The 11,835-nt window shown below is 35.8% G+C and overlaps 1 long non-coding RNA gene across 1 annotated transcript in view; it reads left to right on the plus strand.

The window, feature by feature from the left end:
- Positions 1-4,782, plus strand: part of LOC148139457 (uncharacterized) — a 55,910-nt gene extending 51,128 nt beyond the window's left edge. Inside the window, exon 8 of the long non-coding RNA XR_015753621.1 lies at positions 4,556-4,782. This is a non-coding gene — a long non-coding RNA (uncharacterized LOC148139457). The remainder of the gene's footprint in view (positions 1-4,555) is intronic.
- The last annotated feature ends 7,053 nt before the right edge of the window (positions 4,783-11,835 follow it).

An 11,835-nucleotide genomic window follows, 5' to 3' on the forward strand; every position in this document is an offset into this window, starting at 1 on the left:
CTTTTTTCAAATGAAATAAGTGGCAGTTCACTCTGAGAATGGTTTCTACCACACACCATACGCAGGAAAGTTTTTTTCTGAAGAATTCCAATCTCTATCTATAAATCTGATGGTATCTGTGTTTGTCAGTTTGTGGAGGATTCAGCCCCTTTGTGCTGAGCTGTTTTTATACAAGCAGTTGGTTCATTATGTCTTTGCCAAGAATGTTGTTTACTTTCCCCTTTTACTGTGATTCTGCAGGTTAGAATATTCTGAGAGTCAATAATGTTCAATAACTGAACATTGAATGGTTTTGACTCTAACAGAGCAGTTGCCTTATTTTCAGCTAATTATTCACTTTCCATTTCCTGGTTGTGTTGAATGTTACAGAAACAGTTTCTGAGCAATGTTTCCATTCACTTGTGTTGGAGTCACTGACAGCCACGTGGTCAGTCAGTTTCAGGCTGATGGATCAGTTTCTCTGCCCTATTAGATGGTGGTCACTTGCTCAATTTCCGATGGCTCACCTGAGCGTCAGTCCACCAGCTGCTGAAACACTGCATCCAACATTTGTTCCCTCTCACCATGACTAATCCAAATAAGTCCCAGCTTGTCTCCCACATTCACTTCCACATACTCATGATCACCTCAGATTCTACTGTCTGTGTCCTTGCAGCAAGTTGTGTAAGACACCTATATCATTTCAAAATTTGGTTCACTGCTTCTTCAGGACCTTCGTGAAGAAGGGCTCATGCCCGAAACGTCGATTCTCCTGCTCCTTTGATGCTGCCTGACCTGCTCCGCTTTTCTAGCAACACATTTTCAGTTGTAATTGTAGTAACCAGTTAATTACAAGTTACTGACAAAATATTTTAAGAGGAGATGCTATTGGTGGTGGAAATGCTGCTGGTTGGTATAACAGAGGGCTGGGGTGAATACTGTACTCAGTTTTGATGAGAAAGTTGAGCAATGTAAGATTCGTTTATCTTTGTTAATAAGAAGAGGCAGAGATTGCAGCTAGGACATCCACAGGCATCCACCCTCACCACCACTGATGCTCAGTAGCATCAGTGCCAATCAAGCGGGCTGCTTTATTCTAGATGGTATCAAGTTTCTTGAGTGTTGTTAGGGCTGCACTCATCCAGGCAAGTGGGGAGTATTCCATCACACTCCTGACTTGTGCCTGGTAGCGTTTGGACAGGATTTCAGGAGCCAGGAGTTGAATTACTCTTGTAGCCACTGTGTTTATGTGGTGAGACCAATTCAGTTCCTGATCAATGATTATCCACAGGATAATGTTGATAGTAGGTGATCAGTCATGGTAACACCATCGAATGTCAAGGGATGCTGGTTAGGTTATTTCTTATACGTGATAGCCTGCATTTGTGTGGCATGTATGTTACTTGCCTCCTGTAAGCCCAAGCCTGGATATTGCCCAGATCTTGTTGTACTTGGACTTGGACTGCTTCAGTACCTGAGGAGTTAATTATTTATTAACATTAAATAGTCATAAGATTATGCAAATTCCTTTTTCTATCAAATGTCATGGACTGTATCTTGTGGTCACTCTCATATTCACTTTCACTATCTTTTTATTTTCTTCCTAATTCAGACACAAATGTTTGAACATCGATCAGAATAAAATTACATAAATTAAAAACACATGTTTCTACAAGTAAACTAATTAATTGAAATACATTACTTCTGTATTGTCTGCATTTTGACAAAAAAAAAAAATTTCAATAACTTGAATGGCTCATTTATTGCCCTCAATCCATCAATCTAAGTATTATATTTCAGTCTTCAGTTTACCGATCTTAATGTACGTCTAATCAACATCAGAGCAAAGTGTTTTTTTAAAATATTGAGTCAATTTATTTGGTCAGAATACAACATTTATTAGGAATTCCTTATCCTTATAATAATTGCAGAATAATTTGTTTGTCTTTCTAACGTATATCGTCAGATCCATATATTATTTTAATCCATATTTTAATTTAATCCATTGCAGCAATGCTATTGTTTTCAGGTCAACTATCCCACAATGGAACCAATCATTTTGCATCCAACACGCTTTGCAAACTGACTTTTGCTCATTTGAATGATCACAGTAATCTCAGCCTTATGAATTCAGAGAACTACAACTACTTTTCACTGCAACAATTCCTGTTCATGTCTGCGCATTGCACAGTCATGTAGCAAAATTAAATTTCTCCTTCTTCTAAGTGTACTGATAGATTTTCGAAAATCTAAGTGTTGCTAATATCTAATTATTGTTCAGTTCAGTAGGGGGTATAAATGTGTAATAATGGCTTAGTACATGAAGTAATGTGAAGATATTACAATGTACAAACTCACAATGATTGTGAATATCAATTTTTATTTTAACTATGGAAACATAATTGAATTGATTTCATTATGTTTCACTTCAATGCTCACATTCATTGTATTTCTAATCACAATAAGAGCGAACTACTTCATGTGACAAAATTATTAAAAATTCATGTCACTTTTTTATGGACACAAAATAGAATTAACACCCGTTTGTTCTTTTCTTTATCAATCACAGTGAAGTTTGAATTGTAGAATGCTTGACTGATACAGCACAGAAACAAGCCATTCAGCCTAACTTGGCATTCCGGCCAGGTTTCCTAAACTAAACTAGTCCCATTTCCCTGTGTTTGTCCCATACGCCTTTGGACGTTTTCTATCCAATAAACTGTCCAAAAGTCTTTTAGATTTTGTAATTGTACCAGCCACAGCCCTTCATCTCACAGCTCATCCCAATATGTGAAACACACAGTGTGGAAAAGTTGCCCCTCAGACCCCTATTAAATCTTTCCCCCTCACCTTAAATAGTATTTATACCGTAGAATCTTTAATACTGCAAAGTTATTAAAAGTTGAGAGGTATTTATAAGCAGCGTAATAACATTCATACTTTAATCAGTGATGTGAAGCAAATAAATTCAAGATGTTGTGATCATTATAATGAACAACTGTTACAAGTTGAGACAATGTTGGTTGAAAAGCAATTCAATAGACACTTAGATATTTTCTAATCAACTCTGAGGTGTTTTGACACATCTCTTTTGAAGGTGGGAATTGAACCCATGGCTCCTGGTCTACTAGTACACTCATTACCAGAGCCTCCATAATATTCCCATGCAGGAAGGGCAGGACTATAATCACATACTTACTGTGTTTATTCACAGGGAAAACTGCTCAGATATTTATTGTTATAATTGGACTAGGATTGTATTAGTCAGTTCCAGTGTGTAATGAACCAATAAAAGGAATTAGTAATTTCTAATAATGATGGAACGAAGCAACAATGGTCTGAAATAAATATAAATCTCATGATAATCAAATAAGTCAATTTGTTTGAAGCAGTTATTCATCTGCATAAATTAAAATTAACCTGCTTTGTAATGCACATGATTTGGAAATAAAGCATTAGAGATTCAATGTGACTACTCGGCGAAAGACAACTTCCCTCATTTTCAAATATTGTCATTTCTAAGAATTCAATATCTATTGTAAAAGCATGGAACAAACATTTGTTAATTCTGGTGTATTTACACAAGGAACACGTGAAATTTAAATAATGCTTAACATGGAAAATACTTAGCTCTTATTGTAATAATTAGAAATGTAGAAATGTTAAAATTGAAGTGAAATACAATCAATACAAGAATGTAAACAAAACTGTGGATGCTGGAAATCACAAACAAAATCAGTAATTGCTGGAAAATAACTCAGCAGGTCTGGCAGCCTCTCTGGAGAGAAATCAGTGTTAATACTTGGGCCCAGTGACCTTTCTTCAGACTGCACTTTTTCTCACAACCAATTCAATCCAGCTAAGATTCCACACTTAAAATTATTTTTGCTAAGATTAAGAGATTGTAGAGTGCAATATTGTTTGTATTAGTTGATGTACTGAGACATAGTTCCACATCTACAGCTGGAGGTATTGGATTTCAATAATGATTACCGGTTAGATTTTGGTAATAATTAGTTTTAAAATGGCTGATAACAAATTTAAGAATGATGAGAAAACTCTTATTGTAATGTAATTGTACATCATGTTGGAAAAAGCTGAAATATTGATGTGAAAAATAGTTATCCATCTCTTAATCGATAAGACTGATTAATGATCCTTCCATTAATACAAGAATTCAAATGAAAGAAAATGAGAAAGTTAGAATGATTGTTGGGTGAGAGAACTTTGGTTGATTGCAGGTGTTGACCTGAAAAGAATGTTAATATTTCATTATGATACTGGCTCTAATAAATAATGGATTGAACTAAAATGTAAATCTCATGATGGTGTGATAATTGAAATAACAATTAAATAATACTTAATGTGAGAACGCAACACTTAAAATAATTCAATATTTTCAAAGCAGTTTGTACTGGATATTCATTAAGATAAGTAAACTCAGAATTAAAATATTGGGTTAATTTTTTAAAAATCACACTTTAGAAGATTATTCATCAGAATTGTTCTGTCATTGAAAAAACCTCATTTCTTCAAGAATTCTGCATTTCCCTAATTTTCTGTCTTTTTTCCACAGGGATCTGTACTGGAACCCTTCTGTTTGGGAAACAATTATATAGAAGTGACATAGATTAAAATCTAATTGGGTGAGTTAATAAATTTGCAGATGATATAACGTTCAGTGCAGTTGGGGACAATGTAGAGGGTTGTCAAATAAATCAGCAGGAAAAAGGTAAATTGCAGCTATGGGCAGAGTAATTAAGGGAAATTTTAATCCATACAAGTGTGAAGTGTTTCACTTTGGAAGCTCAACTGTTAAGGAAAGGTAGATAGTTAATGGCAGGACCCTAACAGCTTTATTATTCAAAGGGATCTTGGCGTTCAAGACCATGGCTCCCTGAAAGTGACCATGCAAGTAATTAGGTGGTTAGGAAGGCAAATGGCATGCTTGCCTTTATTCGTCAGGGAACTGATTACAAGAGTCAGGAAGTCATGTTGTAACTTTACAAGACTTTGGTAAAGGCATACTTAAAGTATTGTATTCACTTCTGTTCACCATGTTCCAGGAAGGGTATGGAGGCTTTGGAGAGGGTACAGAGGGCGTTTACCAGTATGCTGCCTGGATTTGGAGAGGCGAGAAAAACTCAGATTGCTTTTTTGTGGAGTGGCGGAGACTGGGGAAAGACTTGATGGAGGTCTGTACAATCATGAGATACATAGATGGGGTTGATGGTCATAAAGTTTTTCCCAGAGTTGAAGTATCAAAAACTATGTGACATGCGTTTAAGGTTAGGGGGGTAAGTTCAAGGGGCATGTAAGGGGCAATTTGTTGTGTACACAGGGAGTGGTAGGTGTCTGGAATGAACTTCCAGGGTTGGTGGTGGAAGCAGATACATTAAGGCTCTTTAATGTTCATTTTGATAATTTGGAAGGATATGGACCAAGGGTAGGCAGACGTGATGAGTTTCTTTTGCATTACGTTCAGCACAACGTTATGGGCCAAATGGCCAATTCCTGTGCTGCATGGGTCTTTGAGAGAAAACTAATGTATAACTCATATGACATTTAATCTAATCAATATTTAGCCACTGGTGTCAGAAATAGTATCTGAGTAATGAAATCTTTTTATTTAATCAAAATACATCCAAGTGTTATCCATATGGTGGGCAACAGGATTTTACTTCCAGTCAGCTCAAGAATGTTCAAATATTGTTTATTCTGTGAACTTAATTCTGCAGAAGAGTTTCAATAAACATTTAACGCATCATTATTGTGCATTTCAACACCTCACGTACACCAATCCTTATTCTCTTGGCCGAGCAGATGAAGAGATGAAGATCGCCTGATGAAGAAGCAGCACCTTGAAAGTTAGTGCTTCCCAATAAACCAGTTGGACTATAACCTAGTGTCATGTGATTTTTAACTTTGCTCACCCCACTCCAACTCCGGCATCTCTAAATCATTGTTTCACAAAGGAATTCTCATAATTTTTAAAAAGTAAATATGACTTTAATTAAGAACTTTAACGCGGTTATTAATCCCTTCCTGCATAAGCAAAATATCTCAATGTCAATGAAATCAATGCTCACACAATAGGGCACTTACAGCCACACAAATGTCTTCCTGGTCATCTAATTACTGCTCAGGAGAAAAACCGGAGGAAGTATCTTATCGTTCCTGAGAACAAGAGCCACAATAAACATTTGGTGACCAGTTCCATCCAATAAATGCATTTGATTTCTTACATTTTAATTCAGTAACTGCACACAAAATATTTAGCTAAAACCAAGAACCATGCTTTATTACAAATGACCGAGGATGCTAACATCAACATAAGTAGTCGCTTGCCAATCAAGGTTCCAGTTGAAGTATTGCAAAATAAAATAATTTAATTTCGGCTTAGTACACCTGTAGGTGAAAACATGTTCATTTTAGAACATAGAACATAGAACATAGAAAAATACAGCGCAGTATTTTGGCCCTCGATGTTGCGCCGATCCAAGCCCACCTAACCTACACTAGCCCACTATCCTCCATATGGCTATCCAATGTCCGTTTAAATGCCCATAACGAGGGAGAGTCCACCACTGCTACTGGCAGGGCATTCCATGAACTCACGACTCGCTGAGTAAAGAATCTAGCCCTAACATCTGTCCTATACCTACCACCCCTTAATTTAAAGCTATGCCCCCTCGTAATAGCTGACTCCATATGTGGAAAAAGGTTCTCATGGTCAATCCTATCTAAACCCCTAATCATCTTGTACACCTCTATCAAGTCAACCCTAAACCTACTTTTCTCCAATGAAAACAGCCCCAAGTCCCTCAGCCTTTCCTCATACGATCTTCCTACCTTACCAGGCAACATCCTGGTAAACCTCCTCTGCACCCGTTCCAGTGCCTCCACATCCTTCCTGTAATATGGCGACCAAAACTGCACACAATACTCCAGTTGCGGCCGCACCAGAGTCTTATACAACTGCAACATGACCTCAGGATTCCGGAACTCAATTCCTTACCAATAAAAGCCAGTACGCCATATGCCCTTCTTCACCGCACTATTTACCTGGGTGGCAACTTTCAGAGATCTGTGTACATGGGCACCAAGATCCCTCTGCTCATCCACACTACCAAGTATCCAACCATTACCCCAGTACCCTATCTTTTTGTTACTCTTACCAAAGTGAATCACCTCACACTTACCTACATTGAACTCTATTTGCCACCTTTCTGCCCAGCTCTGCAACTTATCTATATCCCGCTGTAACCTGACACATCCTTCCTCACTGTCAACAACTCCACCGACGTTTGTATCATCCGCAAACTAAAATTTTGCACATTAAAAACCTTTATCTGCTTATTCAGAGAAAATACTGAAAGGTGGCACTGTAAATTTAATTTATTTTGACTTTCTTTCACGAAAACAATCATGTGAATTGCTTCTCATTTTCTTCCTAGTTCTGATACACATGTCAACATATTTACGATATTAACTCTTTATGAATAATTAAAGAGTTTTCTTTGCAAGAACGACATGAAGATGTTCAAGGTCCTCTAATTACTGTTGAGCATAATACTCTTCATAAGGGTCTTATTGTCTTAAACAGATGCTTTTAAAGACCTTGATTTTATTTCTGACTGGTGTTTTTGTGACTGATGTGTTTTCAAACCATGTGCAACACATAAGGATTTCTTTCAATTTGCTATAAGAAAAAAAACCTGCTTTGCATGTTGATTTCTAATTATTTTTTACTCCCGAGTTATTTGTCTTTGTGCAATAATCACAAAATTATGGAAGATCCCTGTATCTTATGTTCACCGCAATATGCACTTTCACTATCTACTTATTTACTTCCAACGTCTGACATGAATGTCTAAACATTGGTCATGAACAAAGAGAGTTGTAAATTAAAGCTACATCTCAATAAGCAAACCAATGGATGGAAACATGTAATTCTTGTAATCCTGCATTTTTGAACCAAAAGCAATTCTGCTGAATAATCACTGAATGACTCATTTTTGTGAATCATAAAGCTAGCTACCATATTATATATCTCAGTTTACCGATCTTAATGAATATCCAATCATCATCACAATAAAGTGCTTTTAAAATATAGATTTTTTTACATTACAACGTAATTTTCCAGTCACTGCCATGACAATAATTGCACAATTATTGGAGTTAGTCTTTCTAACAAATATAGTGCTATTCGCATTTTAATTGCATCAATTGTTTATTAGTACGAACACTACAATATAAAAATCAATTTACTGTTCAGGTGAACGATCCCATAATGGAACCAATGACTTCCCATTCGATGCCTCATTGCAAGTATTTGATGATTGCTCATTTGAATGATCGCGGTAATCTCAGCCTGAAGCATTCAGAGAACTGTAATTTCTTTTCATTAGAATAATTCCTGGTCGTTTCTCCACATTGCTCAGTGAAACAATTAACTGAGATTTCTCAGTATTCTTAAATGAAATTATATAATTTTGACTATTCAATTGTTGCTATTATCTAATCATTGCTCAGTATAGTTCCGGGTATGACTACGAAATTATGGCTTATAAATTAAATAATGTAAAGATTTTGCAGTGGGCATTGTGAATATCAATTTTTATTTTAACCGTGGAAACAGTTGAATTGACTTAATTATGTTTAACTTCAATGTTAACATTTACTGTATTTATAAAAACTATACAAGTTAATCACTTTTCATGGAATAAAATCATTTAATTTTTTATGACTGTTTGAAGTACATCAAAAAGAACTAACATCTTTATTGTTTCATGAAATAGTCACAGTACATTTTAAACTTTGGGAAGTTGAACATTTCTGGAAAGAAGGGAAGTTGTCTTCAGATGAATAGCCGCATTGAGTGACTAATTCATTTATTTTCCTAATCATTTATGTTGCAAATGCATATTAATTTTCTTTTCATTCTGTGACAAACAGCATTGGACATATGGAACTATTTGATTGATTGAGTTTCGTTCATCAGTGTACACTGATCAAATGATTAGGATTTTTCTTATCATGAATAATCACGAGATACATATTTAATTAAAGTCATTATTGCTTTGTTACATTATTGATGTAAATTACTAATTCGTTTTGTCAGTTCATTACACACAGGAAATACGCAATTAATTCCCATTCAAATAATTACAAGAAACATCTGATTAATTTTCATTTGAGTTGCCGCCGTGAGCATGTGACTGTACACCTGCCCTTTCCGGATGGTAACATTATGTCGGCTCCTTGTGGAGCTCTGGCAGTGTATTTACGACAAGATCAGGAGGAATGATTTCAATTTCCACCTTCAGCGGAGATGTGTCAAAGCAGCTCGGAAATTTCATTAGAAAATATCTGAGTATAGATTGAACTGCTTTTCAAAATATCATTAAATATTCTTCAATCCGTTCTGCATTTCAATCATCAACATATTTCCCATTTATTTTCTTCAGTTCACAAATAAAATGATGCATCTAATTCTGCTGGTTCTACATTCGTTGGTAAAATAGTTGACGATGTTGCAACCTTAAAGTTGGGAGAGTCTAAGACATGGTAATCATGATTTGTTTTACTGTTTAAAGGAACCTCGTTCAAACGTTTCAAGCACATAAATCCTTATTCTCCAGTATTATAAAGATGAAAATATTAACAGTCGAAATTTCTCTTCAGCAAAATAACCAAATGCAACTTCATGTTATTCATTGGTCAGCTGATCACCTACATTTATAACTAAATATTGCAATTCATCTAAATACTGGTATGTGCTTTGATCAAATTTATCTTCTAATTATTACTTATTCATGAATTGTCAGGAATTTATTTTTATTTTCCATTCACCTATTCATATTGAATGTAAGATTGATATGCTGTGAAACTATTGGCGTGTTTTCATTTGAACGTTAATTTCTCTCACTCTCTCTCTCTCTCTCTCACTTATCTCACTTCATGCATGATGGCTTCAATGTACCTTGCTAAACTTAAAAGATTTTGTTGACTTTTTTGTAGTATCTTTAACACTCACTTATCAATTTAATCCAAAATCATATTATCATAGAATACCTACAGTGTTGAAACAGGCCATTTGGCCCAACAGTCCACACTGACCATCCAAAGAGTAACCCACCCAGACACTCCCTTGCTCTATTACTCGACATTCCCCTGACTTATGCACCTATCCTCGGTAAAAACAATGACTGCAGATACTGGAAACCAGAGTTTAGATTAGAATGGTGCTGGAAAAGCACAGCAGTTCAGGCAGCATCCGAGGAGCAGTAAAATCAACGTTTCGGGCAAAAGCCCTTCATCAGTAATACAGGCTGTATTCTTAATGAAGGGCTTTTGCCCGAAACGTCGATTTCACTGCTCCTCGGATGCTGCCTGAACTGCTGTGCTTTTCCAGCACCACTCGAACAAAATCTAATGCACCTAACCTGAAACATCCATGCATCATGGGCAATTTAGCATGGCCAACTCACCTCAGCTGCACACTTGTATACTATCACAATGTTATTGAAATCAATGCTCACACAAAGCACAACACATAAAGCCACACAATGGTCTTCATGACCGTCTAATTACTGTTCAGGAAATAATCTGAGTAATTGTCTTATTGTTCCTGAGATTAATCACCACATTAAGCATCTGGTCATCATTCCCTCCAATAAGTAGAATGGGTGTCCTCTGAAATTTCTGTTCAGTAATTATCCATGATACTTATTGCTCAAAGCAGTGTTTATTCTTCGTTACGAGTGGCCAATGATTCTAACAGCCATTGGTCTTGATCTTATTGTTACTGAGTGCAATAACCACAGTAACCATCTGGTTATCATTCTTGCCAATAAATACAAGAGCTATCCTCTTACTTTTCAGTTCAGTAATGACTCATGATACTTGTTGCTGAAAGTGGTACTGACTCTTTATGACAATTGGCCGAGGACACTGACAGCAAGACATGTTGATAGTCCTGACTTGTTCATGTTTTCAAACAGGTTTTCAGGCCATGTATTTCAAAAAGAAGTAATTTGACTTCGTTCAAAATTAAATATAAACATTTTCAGATCTTTCCATTCAAAATGTTTATTTGCTTATTCAGATCAAATTTGAATCTTGCCTCTGTAAAGTGAATTTATTGTGCTTTCCATTCATGGAAGTACTCATTAATTGGTCCTCATTTTCATCTTAGATCTGATGGAAATTTGAAATACTGATTACAGTGAAAATTGTATGAATTATACATGAGTGGTCTCTAAAAGAAAATCATGAAAGGCGAGATAGAATTCTTGAACAACCTGAATATTTGAATAAAGAAAACATTCCTTCCAAAAAACAAAGTTAAAAATCACACAACACCAACATATTTATTTGGAAGCACTGCCTTTCGGAGCGCTGCTCCTTCAACCACCTGATGAACGAGCAGCGCTCTGAAAGCTAGTTCTTCAAAATAAACATGTTGGTTAATAACCTGCTGGTGTTTGATTTTTAACTTTGTACAGCCCAGTCCAACACTGGCACCTCCAAACCATTCCAAAAATAAAACTCTTAAGTCTGTGGTTTAACAATTCAACAATCCTGCAACTAGATTATAATTCTCAGTTTATCTATCTTAATAAATATCTAATCAATGTCAGTGTAAATTCCTGGAAAACATCAAATCGTTTTGTTTGTTAAAACACAAACTTTAATTAAACATTCATTGTTATCACAATATGTGAATTATATTTTAACTCTCCAGTGATGTGAAGTGACCCTTGGACAGAAATTGGATGTTCTAAATTCACCTACAGGCAGAGAAATCGGGACAAATACAAAATCAATCAAACTCAATCAAACAGCAGCTAG

Source organism: Chiloscyllium plagiosum, unplaced genomic scaffold, assembly GCF_037043375.1.
Source record: "Chiloscyllium plagiosum isolate Xiang-an unplaced genomic scaffold, Cpla_swu_hap1 HiC_scaffold_38, whole genome shotgun sequence".
Classification (NCBI taxonomy): Eukaryota; Metazoa; Chordata; class Chondrichthyes; order Orectolobiformes; family Hemiscylliidae; genus Chiloscyllium; species Chiloscyllium plagiosum.